The following is a 14,162-nucleotide window of genomic DNA, read 5'->3' as shown; positions in this document are numbered from 1 at the left end:
TTCTCTCTCTGTGGATTTATTTTTACTTGCAATCTCCCACCAGGATAGAAAGTCTTTAGTTCAGAAAAAAAAAAATCTGTGTTTTTCTAAATGTTATTTTGTTACTAAATAACCCAAAACTTCTCGTTTCAGTTTGCATAAAGTAAAAATGTATTAATCTTTGAGATTCATCAGCACAAGTTATCTCTCCACATATAAGTCTATTGTCAGTTAAGTTTCTTGGGTTTAAGTTCAGTTTCTGTTGGAGGTGTCATAGGAACAACACATCTAATAAAGAAACATCTTCAGTGTTAGCTGAATGGGCACTGGAAAAGGTTAAAATTACTGCAGTAGTTAATTTAATAGTTCTCATGTTTTTAATGGCAGTGTCTCATATTGATTTCTCAGGTAGGACACAGAGCTTCAAGGAGAAGACATGACCTCATTACCTCCCATAATTTTATTGTGTTTTACTTACATGGGTACTTCTGGTGAGAGTCCCACTGTGGCCTTTTTTGTGTGGAGCTGAGGAGAATGGGAATGGGAGATACTAATTTTCAAAAGAAATGAAAAAAATCCCAACTCTGCTGGGAATCCAAATTTGTGAAACATTAAAAGAAGAGTAAGATGTAATCTGTAATGATTTTTTTTTAAGAGTTAACTGAAAAACTCTCATGTGCTGCATGTGTGATACAAATTTTAAAATCAGACTGAATGGGGAACAGTTCACAAGTGCCTTTTGTAATCTAAAGGACTTTAGGAAGCAGGGTTACAGTTTAAACTTAATTTTCAATTTCAGAGAAGGCTTATATCATGCATATTTTAAACTGGCTTCAACCGCAGCTGTGTTTAATAATTTATTCTGCCTTTTACAGATAAATAAATAAAAATAGACTGCATGATTTTATTTCACTTTTCTGCAATAGAGGTGGTCACATGAGCTTTTTTTACCTGTTACATTTATAAAATACTGTCTGTGCTCATCTGACATAATTTTGTTACCTGCTGATTTCAGCTCCCAGAAAATATTTGTAATTTTAGCTTCCACATTCCATCTAAGCTGATTTAAGAAAGATTTGGAGCATGGAATATAATTCAGAAGTGAATTGTGAGGGGCCACTGTGCCAGGCACCTTCTAGATGGGGATGAGCAGCTGTGTCCTCTCTTTCAGCACCCACCAGCCATGGTCTGAAGGGCCTGTCCAACTCACTCTTCAATGACCCTAAATGGGTTTTACGCCTTAGATGATTGAATTATTCCTGTACTACAGTGCAAGCAATTGTGTCAGTCCTGACTGCAGCAGTGCTCTGTGCACCTCCTGAGAATTCACTTGGAAATCTGGAGGAGCGGTGGTGGGGGGGGAATAATCACAAACAATTTTTCCCCCACTCACTCACACTTTTCCCCCCCCCATTAGTAGAAAGCTTATACTAAATCTAGGCCATGAAGTAGCCAAATTGCATCCACGTCAGTCTGTGTTTTGTCAGCACTGCTGCTGCTGCTAATGAGCATCCTTGTTTTGAACTGTAAGCTGCTGTAGTTATAGTAACAGTATTAATGACCCTGTAAATGCTTCTGGGCCATTTTGGGTGCTGCAAGATGACCATGCAGGAAAATGAATAAGTTATTTTAAAACCAGATAAAGCAGACCCAGAATATTATGTTGATGACATGACTAGAGATCTAGAAAACTCCTAAAAAAAAATTGTGACGAGAACTAAATGTCCTGTTTCCCAACCATTTCTCTAACCACTGAAATACATTCACCCAGCTGTTGGGAAGGAGGCTACTGATTTTTAAGCTCTCAAATCAAGATTCTGAAATATGAGAACAATATTGAGTTAATGTTCTATTACTTGCAGAAATACATTTTTTAATGGTTTGATGAATACTAAATGTATTTTCATAGCAATCTTCATGTGACACAAAAGTAAAATTGAATAGAGTATAAAGTGCAGGATGATGTCCTGATCCTTTGGGCCTTCCTGTTCTTTGGCTGAAAAGTGTCTGCGCTGGCTTCTGTTGGTGTTTGATAAGGTCCTGTCACAGCTGATGATCAGGTCATGCTTGATTTGTATAGACACAGCAGCTGCCCTCCGTGAAAGAAATATTGACTGACAGTGTTAGCAACAAGGCCATTGTATTGTACACTGAGAATGTCAAGTTTCCTTTTTACAGGGACTCTCTGAGAGATTCAGGCTTTCAGTCGTGCTGAATAGAAGTGCAGCCCCAACTGAGCAGTTCAATTCAGCACAAAGACCTGGAGCACAATGGGAAATCCTCCTTTGTCAGTAATCCCACAGCATCTCTCTCCAAAGCTGTTTTCCTTACTTCCCAGATAAATGCAAACTTTGCCTCTTCCATTTCCATTCTCATGTTCTGGCACTGCCCAGGCTCCTCCACAGCCAAGTTCCAGCACTGTTCTTATTCAAATCCAATCTTACCAGTATGGCTTTTGTTGGGTTAGGTTTCTGCTGAAGGGAAGCAATATTTATAAAAAAAAAAAAAAAAATACCAAAACCAATAGTGTTTTTAATGTTTTTTCTAACAGGAGGAAATAAGCATGGAAAGAAACTTCACTGAAGAGCATGGGCTGAAAACATGAGCTTCCGTATTCCATTTTCATGTAAAGACATTTGAACACTTGAAAATTAAAATTATGTATTTTGAACTAATTTGGTTTTAATTGATAATTCTACTCTTCAGTCACTTCTGAGCAATTTATCACTCCTCATATTTATGTTGTTTATTCCTTATTGGAAACAATAATTGGACGTAAAATTTAATAATGATATGATTCAAGTCATGGTTGGTTTTTTCTCTTCCCCATGAAGTAAATCCAAAAGGAAAGGAGATCTGTTGGAAATGTCAAGTAGAGAATCTTGCTGTCTGCTAATTCAGGGAATTTGTTTAGTGGTGCCCTTAAAAGATGCATCCCAGGGGAGGAGGTTGTTGTGTGGGGTTCTTCAGTTAGATAAGGAGAACCATTGCAATGCCTGCATACAGCTCACATTGAAAAACGTGTTTTACTCCTTTGTTGCTGCTGTATAAAAGGAAGGAAACGAAATTGCGTTGTTTTAGATATGAAGCACTGCCAGCAGGAATATAACACTTTGCTTTTGGGGTCTGCTAGCCAGGCATTGCTAAAGGATTTTTTAAGCCATTTCTGATGAAAACTCAAGAGTAGTGCAGGGTTGGGAGTCCTTGTAGCTTCATCAGAACTTCTGCTGAGGAAAGTGTTTACATCCATGCTAAACTGAATTAATTTATTTGGTCTTTTGAAAGGTCAGAGTAAGAAAGTGAGTCTGCAAAGTTCTCAGCTGTATTCATTTCCTGCCTGGCCCGCGGTTCCCGGCCGGCATCTCTGATTAGTGCTGTTTACAAGTGACATACATCACTGTCACCATTAATCTTCAGGCAGTCGTTTCCTCGGCTGAGCCCTGCGGTGTTTGCAGCCAGCTCTGACATCAGTGCTCATTAGACAATGGCGTGTTAATGACCAGCTTCCGGAAAGGCGCACCTTCCACACTCACAGGCCTCTTTTAAAATGTGTTTTTTTCATTGTGCTGTTCACCGGAAATGCTGCAGGCGGGTATGTTCTCTAAATCGTGCACAAAATATCCTTCCTACTGGAGTTCTGCACCAATGGATTATTTCTGTCTTACAGAAAGCCAGAACGACTCCTCACATGACAACCTGATCTTGAGGGTTTTTTTAGGTTTATTTCAAAGACAGATGTTACCAACCCATGGCAATGGAGCAAACAGCAGCTGAGAGTTTTCTGGTCCTTCTGGGAAAGGAGTGGGACTGTTGCTTGGTCATGCACAAGAAGGCTGTGACTCCTAATCCACTGACTATTAACCATAATATCAAACTCCCTACAGATAGGGAGTAATATCTGCTCCCTACAGAGCACAAGGGAATGAAATCTGTGTTGCATCAGGACTGAGTCCGCTATTGCTGAACCACTGGGTGGTTTAAGCAGAGCCTACATGCTTAATGCCAGGCATGTTCTTCTTCTGCTTTTCCAGTCAGACTATCAGGAACATCTCAGGATGCTGCAGCCCAGGCTGACCTAACAGGGCAGGCATTGCCAAACATCCACAGTGATTCTGCAATATTTTTTTTCAACTTATATGTTATTATATTTTATTGTTACTTCTTCCTGATAACACTCTGTTCTTGCATCCTGAATTTAGCTGAGGCAAATAGTCCAAGGGCTTACAAAGGGGTATGGTGAATTTCCCATCAGAGCAGTAAAAAAAATTGGTACCCAAAAAACTTGAAAATGTATAGCTAAATTTCCATATGAATATGTAAATATATTATCTTCAAAGTCTGTCAAAAGAAGACAGCATCTGAAGATATAAGAGCTACATGTCAGTCTGATCTTTCTCCTCAGCAATTACCCGAAGACATTAATCACGAAAATTAGGTAAAAATATTAATGTTACATCACATTTCAGTGCAATCTTCAGAATGACTGAGAAATTTTCCAGGAAGGTTCAACTGATTTTTGAGGACTGAAAAAAGTTGTATTCTAAAATGGAAGCTGGAACAGCTTTATTTCCTAGATTATGGAAGTTTTGCAGTTGTAGTTTTCTTTTCCTCCTCCCAAACTTAGAAATCTAATGAGGAGTTTGGCTTCAAGGCAGGGATGTTCCTTGTCAGCCTTTACCAGTCAGTCATAGTCTCTCTCCTTCTTCTTCTTTGCTAATACCAGAATTTCCAACAAAAGCCTTCTGTCACCAGGCATCAGGGTACCAGCTTTCCCAAAACTGCTCTCCAATTTTTTACAGATTTGCAGGAACCCTCAAGAAAACTTGCTGGTTATCTAACACAGTGAGAGGCTGAGGGCTGTGAATCCTAGAGAGCCTTCAGGGAAGCTTCAGGCATAGCAGAGACAAGGCTCTGCTCTAGTAAAGTCCTTGTGTGAGTGTTTAATTCCAGTCATGCAAGAAATCTTATCTGATTCATTCGCAGTGTTGTGTTGGGGACTGTGTGATCTGGCAAAGATCTGAGACATTTTGGGACCCAGCAGATGTGAGCAGCAACAGCAGAAACAATTGAACCCATCCTTCGTTCTGCTAGGCAGCAGGATGGATTTTATGAATTCCTCACTGTCACCCTGTGCTGTTATTACCATGACAAAAGACCTTGCCATTTGGGCACTATCCATTCCTCGAATTTTTCAGGCTTTTAGCCTGAGTTGTGGCATGCTTCATGATTATTGTGGGTTTGATGATACACTTCTTAGCTTTTGCAGGAGTTGTCCTTGGTGACCTCTCTTTTCATACCAGATTCTCATCAGGCCCAATCTGCTGCTCCTGTCTTTCTCCTCTGTGTTTTTCTGCCACAGCTAGAATAACTGGAATCACAAAATAAGTTTTGCAAAGCTTGCCAAAAATGCTTCCTCAAAACAGAGGAAGGATGATATTTGCAGTTTCATTATGCACACTAGGAAGGGAGCTATTCTAGTCTCTCTGTTGAGTGAAAACAGATGATCATTTATCAGCTTCTGCTGTCAACTTGATAAACATGAATCTTTAATAAGTTTGATATTGCTGTGGTCACCAAATCTAATACAAATGTTGCGCTTCATCTGTTGCTGATCAGCCTAGATTGCCTGAGGACTGACCATTGATCTGAAATGTGTCCTTGTGGCATGTATGAAACAATTTCCATTCCAGTTTGCAGTGACCACAAGCCATTTTTTGCAATTCCTAGGGAAGGTCTGCAATCAGGAGACCCTTTGCTTTACTTGATCCAGAAGCGCCTTTCAAATCTCCAAATTTAGAGATTTTCACTCAGGCTAAGTAAGTTTTGTGTTTTTTCAACCCAGAATAATCTCCAAGTTTAAAGCGTTTGCTTTCAGATTATCAAATTCCACTCATCCTGACAGTGTAGACACATGTTGCCCAGAGGATGGATATATGGGCACCCAGCCCTTCCAGCACCAAAATAAGGCACCTCAGCTGGTGGCTGACAGTAGCCACGGCTGTCCCGGTGCTCCCTCTGTTGGAAAAGTTCTGACATGTCCTTTCTCCCTCGCAAAAAGGGGACATGAACACCTCTGCCTGGGCATCAACATCCCACATGTTCTCCAGTCAAACCCAAATGAGCTGTGTCCCTCTGCTGCTGGTACCTTCCATCCTCCCCAGCTCATGCTGGTGAGGGGGGCAATGAACAGAGCAGCCTTTCTTAAGGACTAAGAAATAATCTGTGCAATAGTCTGATCTTTTGGAAATCTTCCCAGGTGCTTCCCTGGTGAAAGGAGTCAGTTGTTTGGGGTTTTCCAGAAAACACAGAGCCTGATGTCCAGCACAGGGCACAGGCTGAGGCACAGTCATGGAGGGCACGGGACTGCACCTCCTCCCAGCCCTCCTACCCTCCTCTCTTTCATTAGCATGCTTTCTTCTCTACAGGTAATTTAGCCACAGCTTGCCTCGGGTTTCCCCGAGGTTCACAGCTCTCTGTGAGCAGGGTCAGACCTGCAGCCAGCAGAAAGAGAAGCTTTGGTACCCCCATGTGTCCATCCCACACCTCCAGCAGATCCCTGCTGAGTCACACAGAATCACAGAATCAATTTGTTTGGAAAAGACCTCTGAGATGAGTGAGTCCAAGCTCTGACCCAACCACACATTGTCACCTGGACCATGGGCACTGAGGGCCGTATCCAGTCTTCAAACACCTCCAGGAGCAATGACTCCACCACCTCCCAGGGCAGCCCATTCCAGTGTCTAATCATCTTTCCTGCGAAGAAATTCTTCCTAATATACAACCTAAACCTCCCCTGGCACAGCCTAAAACTTTGGTCCTATAACAAGTAGCCTGGGAGGAGAGGCTGGACTTCACCTGGCTCCAACCTCCTTTCAGGCTTCCCTTTGTACCTGCAGCTTTGCTGCCTGGTTTACACCAAGTCTCATCCCAGACATGTGCCATGATGTGAAGATCCTTGTCAGCTGCCTGGGCAGCACAAGAGTTGGCCCTAATTACTGTGCAAACTCAGACCATCAGCTCTCAGTTTAAAGATCATCTGTATCAGAGAGCCCTTCTGTTCCTGCTGAGAAGGACCTGGATGCTCTTACCTGCTGGCTTCTGATGGATCTCCAGTATCCAGAGCTGAGTGATCATGCACTGCTGTCTTGGTCACCAATGACAGACCCATCAAGGACAAATCTCCATTTGTGTTGATGGCACAGGCCCTGTTTGTTTCTGTTTCCCTTACTTTTGTGGGAAGTAAAAGTAAGTTTCCCTTACTTTTACTTCCCACAAAAGTAAAAGTGGCAGGGCTGTGCAGACGTGGCCAAAGACACAATTGTATGCACCTGTAGTCATTATCAGGCAGCTGAGTGCATGTGGGAACCCGCGTCATCTCAGCTGTAAAAAACCAGGTGGGCTGGGACCTGGGCTCCTTTTCTGGCTTCTGAAGGATCATTTGGCACTGCTTTGCCCCAGTGCTCGCCATGCTGCACTCATTTAGCTGGTGTGATGGTTATCTGAGCAGAGCTGAAAACAGGTCTAGGGGCAGAGCCAGAGCAGATACTTCAAAGCAAAATCCCAGGCTTGTGCCTAGGACCTGTGAGGGAAAGTCTCCTGCGCACAAGTGAGCCTCTCTGAAGTCTCACTCTGGCTGCTGCAAAACGTGCTCCTCTTCAGGTGCCTTATTTATCTGCACTTTCTGCTTATCATCACTTGAGGGCAGTTAACCTCATGACAGGTCTTGCTCTAGCCAAGTGTGATTTGATCAAATGTTAGCATTTTAGCTGTTAAAGTAAAATCCAGCAAAGCGAAGGAAAAAGTTGTTGCTTTGGGTCTGATTGTGTCCAGGTTCTGCCAGGGAAACTGTAGCTGTTAATCACCATCTTCCTGGGTGGGAGAGGATGCTCTCCCTTTGCTTGAATACAGCCTGCTATAGTAGATTAGCTGGTGTCCCCTAAGATCAAAAATGCTATGTGTGAGATTATCCTGCAGCATTTCTTGACACTGTCTGGCCTGTGCAGGGCTAGAATTCTTGGACAGAATTTGCTAGCAAACCATATTAGTCATATGAAAAAAATTGTGGTCCAGTGACAAGTGTCCATCTCTCAGTGTGTAACTACACATGAATGCCACAGCAGTGACAGGAGGCTGAGTAAGTCCAGCCAAAATCAGTTTCTTGGAGAGCATGGAAATTTCCTATTTCTCATTCCCGGTCTGAGTGACTCAGTGGCTTTGTATGGACACTGTGTAGGGTGTATGTTGGCACATGAGAAATGAGCACTGGAGCTCTCCAAAGAGAGGGACGCAGGGTCCAAGAGGGAAGGCCAAGATGTGTGGAGGGCCATGAGCCTTCAAATCCCACAAGGTGTGTGGTGAAAACCAGCCTGCACCAAAGTGATGCTCAGTGGTGTTTATCTACCCTACAGCAGGCACACAGCTGATTGCTTGCTTCCTCCTTGCTTCCCTTCTGGCAGCCCTGGTAGTACCTTCGCCTTCCATACTACACTACTGGAATTTTTCTCCTGAATTTTTCCTCTCCCTTCATTACCAGCTGTGAGCTTTGGCAACAGACGTGTGGGTGATGGACACACAGAACACCTAACACTGGCCTTAGGGATGAACACTAGGATAAAATAAAAGGTGAAGTCTGCAGTGTGATCCAAACTGATACTGAAAGAATAAGCAATATTCCTGTGGCCCTGCAAAGCTCTGAGTAGGCTAATTAGCTGGGATGATGGCGTGGCTAATTGGACAAGGCTGGGTGTGGTGATGGTACAGCTGTTTTGCTCATATATACAGGGAGGAACCTTCTTGATTGAACTTGATCTGCCTCTGGATCCTTCCTAACATTCCTGATTGAAGTTTCCTTTTGGTGGGACCAGCTGCCCCCTAATCTATGGAAAGGATATAGGATGTCCTATCTCTCCTTGCTCTTTGTGAATGTTGGACCAGATGGGTTCTTACTCCCTTCCAGACCTCAGTTACTCTGTCAAGTAGGACTTGAGAGTCTTCCTGAAAACAAACAAGCCAACAAATTGCCCCAGCAAACCAGAAAATCGTAGACCAACACAAACTCCCATGATCTTTGCCTCAACCCAGCATAGGAACTGAGGACCTGTACCTTGGGCTCTCCACCAGTTTGCTCTGGGACACATGTTCCAGGGGCTGCAGCTCCCTGGTTTGGCAGGGAATGTGCATGGCTCTGGCTGAACCAGGTGCTACAGATGCTGCTGCTGTGTCTGAGTAATGGGCAGAGGCTTGTGTTTCAAGGAGCAGCTGTTGAAGAGAAACCAGGGGGGCCATTTAGCTGAAGTTACAGCAGAATCAAACAATAAATCCTCTGCCAGATCAGCTGTGTTGCTGCAGGCAGGGTTGTGCTGTGCACACCAGCAGTGGGCAGTCAAAGTCCATCCCAGTGTCTACCCAGTGTTCACCCCACCCCCGGGGGTGGGGGGCCTGGAGGGGTGTCCCCCACAGCGGGGAGAAAGCAGAAGTTTTGTCTTGTTTTAGATTTCCCCTCGGTCTTAGCACTGCCCTGGAAATTAGCACCTGATAGGAGTCTGCAGTGTAAGAGGAAGGTAAAGCAGCTTTACTTTGTTTTCTGAAATGAGTGAGGTGATTTCTTCCCTCCATGTTCCAGGCTCTTGTATTTTTCATACTTCATTAAAAGCGTTTGTAATTATATGAGTGGCTTCAGAGGCCAATTAAGCCTTCATTTGGAGGCTGCTCTGGGTGCTGGAAGCCCTCCATTAGGCTGGGCTTCTGCCAGGGAAAAACACTACACAGTCTTTAACAACTGTACCAGCTCCGATCTGCTTAATGTTGATTTTCCTATTAAGTTCAGCTAATACTTCTCTAATTGTGTGAGCTGGGCCTGAAGCCAGGCCCAGTGACTTTTGCCAGCTGCTTTCAAGGCTGAATCAGAGATGAGCAGAACCCTCCCAAACACTCCCTGCACACGTGCTTGGCCCCATCTGAACAGCAGTGGCTCTCCCCAAAAGTGACTCAGGCTCGGCTTTGTGCCCCAGGTGCTGTTGCCCAGGGCAGGCTCCATCCAGCCAGGAGACATGGATGCCAGGGAGTAAACTCAGCAGAGCACCAGGAGCCTGGCACTGCATGGAACTTGCCCCAGGAGGTGCCAGAAGGGACGCCATGGACTCAAAGGCCAGCCCACATCTCTGCCTGTCAATTAGCCACAGAGCAGGAATTATTGTGTGGCCTTCCTGAGGCAGGTACAACCTGCCCAAGAGGGGATATTTGCAAATAGAAGGATATTCACAGCTTTTCCACAATGTGGAAGGAAGGATGCTGGCATGTTGTTGGGGTAGGAGACTTCAGTCAAGGAGGTCAGGGATGCCACTCACCTGAATCTGCTGCCACTCACTGTGAATCTGCTGCTCACGGTGAGTGAGGTGGTGGCATGACAAACCTTCCAACCCAAACCATTGCTTGATTCTGTGAAATTTAGGCAGATGTATAAACTCATTGCTGACCAGCAATGAACCTAAGAACATCTGATTTTATTTAATAATTGAATTGCTTTCTTTAATTAAAAATGGCAAGGCAATTAAATAATTTATTTTAAAATCTTATTTAATTTCAATTAGCTCTGATTAATGGCTGTTCCTTCAAATCAAAATATCAATATGATAGAAAATACTAGTTTTGAGTTTTTCATTTCAGGAACATTACTGTCTTTTAACTTTAAAACCCTTGCAGCTCTAATACAAATATCATGTGCCAGTCAAGTTTTAATGCCTTATTACATGCTAACACTGACAAATACAAGAGACTCTGAGCTTGTGTTTGGAGCTGATTTGTTTCTGCAAAGCCCCTTGTTTGAAGCCCCTGTGGGCTGCAGCCAGCCACTCACAGGGAGCCTGGGCTGTGTGACCAGGTGCTGGCCAGGGTCCTGGGGTGACAGCAGGCCACGAGAGTTCACTGACAGCCACATGACATGCTCTGCAGATCTCCTGGAGCATTTGTTTTTTAAGAGTTTATTCTTCTACTAAGGCATGATTAAGAATTACACGCTTGAATTAGGAAATAAGGTCTGGAAGCCAAAATTGCATTTCTTTTCTTGACCATAAAAATTAAAATTTAAAAAGCAGTCATATGACATGTTCAAAACCCAGTTCATCATGGAATTTCTGGCAGCAAAACATGGCTTCTGTGTAAGGTGTTTGGTACACAGGAAGGGAAGTTTAGAGAGCTTGTAATTCGCTGCAACACAGCATTAGACATCCAAGGAAGTCATTATTGTAGATGGTTTCCTGGTAGCATAAAGAAGCAGGTGGGAGCCAGGCTGTTTCAGAGCAAAGTTGAAAACACTAATTGACTTTTACTCACTGGGAAAAGAGATGTAGCATGACAAATGGCTTTGTGGTTTGAATCATTAAAGACCACAGAGAGAGCTGCTGGCTAATGGGGCTGTACTGAGCAGAAATGGCTGTGTTGGGGTTGCTGTGAGCAATCTGCAAGGTGTGTTCATAAAGCATAGGAGGAGTCAGCAGGACCCTGGCTGACGCGGTGTGCCAGGGGGAAGAGGGGCTGGAAAGGATCAGAAAGGATCCAGCCAGCACCTGTTTGCCATGGGCAACAGGCACAGCCTGTCGGCTGAGCACAGGCCAACAGGGCAGAGCACAGCTCCTCATGGGAGGGCAGAGATGGCTCTGCCCATCTGGGAGCAGGCTCAGGGTGCAGGGCAGTGTATCAGAGCTCCTAAGGGCACTGACGGGCCTTAGCTGCCCCAACCAGCCCCAGCCACACCCTCTGCTCATGGACCTGGAGCTCCATTTAAACTCAGGTCTCAAGCTCTGTTGTAGGCGGGTCTGTCTCCAGCCCCATCTCCTGCTAGGCCTCTCTAAATGCCCTCTCTAAATGCTCTGATCCATTCCAGGGCTGTGGATGGCCACGGGTGGGTCCCTGTGTAACCTGCTTTGCTCAGGTACTGTGGGATGGTGCCCTCAGTGAGGACACAGCCAGTGCTGGGGTCATCCTCAGCTCCTGCCTTGTATCCCTTTGGGCAGCATCTCCCCTGCTGCTGCCTCCTTACACGGCACATTTGCAGCATATCCTCCTGAGAAGGTCACTGGAAGTCTGCTGAGCTGCACAGGGCTCACCAGACAAGCCCTGGGAGGAATGGACTGCTATGTCTTTGGCCTGTCCCCTGGAGGAAAGGTGCCTTCTCCCTACAGCAAACACATTTCTTTGCTGAAATAATAAGGTATAAGTCCGGTGCTCCCTATTTCACGTATCATAAACACGTCAGGGTTTATTCTGGCTCTTGGAAGTAGTGAGCTCAGAAATAATCCAAGGGTCAGTTTTCTAACATTAGGCTGGAATTGTCTTTACTTCTACAGACTTGGCCAAAGCTCAAGGCACTGTAATGCTATGCATTCTTCAGTAAACACAATTAACTGGAAACTTAGAAACATTGATATCATCTTTTCCCTTGTGACTGGTCACTGTGAACTGCTGTCTGCAGCCAGAAATTCAACTTCCTTTTCCTCCAGGGTTGCAGAGTAGGTGGAAATCCATTTAGCTTTAAAAAAAAAAAAAAATTAAAAATGAACTATTTTGATGATGCAGTTTAGCTTGGTTTATGGCGGTGGTCAAAGAGTAACAAAGCTTGGGAAGAATGGGCAGGTCAGGATTGTACAGAGCCAGTGGGTCCCTGCTATTCAGCAAGAGCTGGGTGTTTGTCCCTGAGGCAGCCAGGCGGGGTCGTTAGGATCAGGACATGCCATGGCCCCAACATTCAGCCACAAATCTCCACCAACATGGAGACCAAAGCTGAACTTTAAACTCCTGTTTTACCATCTCCCCATAAACCCTCTCTGAAAGAATGCAGAAAGGCCCTCTAGAGCTTCACCAAGCTCCAAGGCAGAGGCAGATGAATTATTTTTTAGTAGGAGCTCTTCTATGTGGTGTTAAAAGCCCTTCTCCAGATGATCCAGTCTAGTACTTCATAATCTTACGGCTGGAAAAATCTTGTCTGCTGCCTAATCTAATCCTTATTTGGTGTAATTGAGGGCAAACATTTCTTGTCCTTACCCAGCATGGACACACTAACAGTTTATCATCTTCCTCTCCATAACTGCAGCCTTTTATGGCTGTGATGTTTAGGTACTTCATGTATCGTTACCCTGTGTCCCTTTGGTCTGCCCACTTCTAGATTGAACAAACCCTCATTCTTCCATCTTACCTTTTAGGTCTGCACTCTGGACTCTTTCCAGTCAGTCTGCAGCCTCCTTGAAGAGCAATATCCATCTTCCAGCCTCTTACTGAATGTCTGAAGGAGGCAGAGCCCTGTGATTATCCCACATGTAGGTGTGTAAGAGATTTGTAACAGAAATACTAAGGTTGAAGTGAAGCCTGAATTGTAGTGTGTGAAAAGAATGGGGGAAAAACAACAAGGTGAGGATTGAAAGAATGACCTGTACTGATAACGTAGAGCACTGCTCCCAGAACTGGGTTTCTAGGATGCCATTCCTGATTGTAAAACTGAAGAATGTGTTTATGTCATGACCAAAAGACCTGCAGTCTGGTCAGATCACGGCACAGACAAGGAAGGCATCACAAGACCCCACGTCCCACCAAGAGAATGGCAATTCACACACCACTGCATTTCCTGATGGGCCATGTGTCTAGACTAGGAGAAGCAGATAAGCCTCAAATCTGAAGAGTTTAGCCTGAGCTGTTGGTGGCAGGAAGGGCAATGTGTACAGTTTAAGGCTCCATTTCTGCACACTGTTCTGTGCTCTTGGCAGCATGGTCCCAGCCTGGTAGCCTTTTACCTCCTGGGAAAAAATTTTGTCTGCTTAGCTGTGTAGTTGACTGAAAGCTTCTGTGTCTCATCCATTCATCCTGCACTGACCTCCAGCAGCCTGCCTGTGTGCATGGCACACTCTGCTCTCCCTCCCCTCATTCCTGTGCAGGATTGCTCATGTTCTAAATCTCCATGCTTTTCCTCATTTCCAGTCTGTAGTTAAACTGCTGCTAAGCTCTGTACAGCCTAGGTTCACCACTGCTCTTCCATGGTTGCATATTTGGGGATTCTGGATGGATTGGAAAGGATGAGAGTGTCTCCAGACAAGCCCTGGAGGTTTGGTCATATGTACTTGGTGCTAAACAAAGTATTTCAGTATTCACTGAATTACAAACCCTGGACAGTTAGGCCAGTTCGTTCATGAGTGGAG

At 44.5% G+C, this 14,162-nt stretch overlaps 1 protein-coding gene across 1 annotated transcript in view; it reads left to right on the top strand.

Moving 5' to 3' along the window:
- The window catches only part of RGS4 (regulator of G protein signaling 4), a 145,050-nt gene that overhangs the window by 109,292 nt on the left and 21,596 nt on the right, over window positions 1-14,162 (top strand). The gene's annotated exons all lie outside the window — the stretch shown is intronic.

The sequence above is a fragment of the Haemorhous mexicanus genome, chromosome 9, assembly GCF_027477595.1.
Source record: "Haemorhous mexicanus isolate bHaeMex1 chromosome 9, bHaeMex1.pri, whole genome shotgun sequence".
NCBI lineage: Eukaryota > Metazoa > Chordata > Aves > Passeriformes > Fringillidae > Haemorhous > Haemorhous mexicanus.
This window is presented reverse-complemented; position numbering and strand designations above follow the sequence as displayed.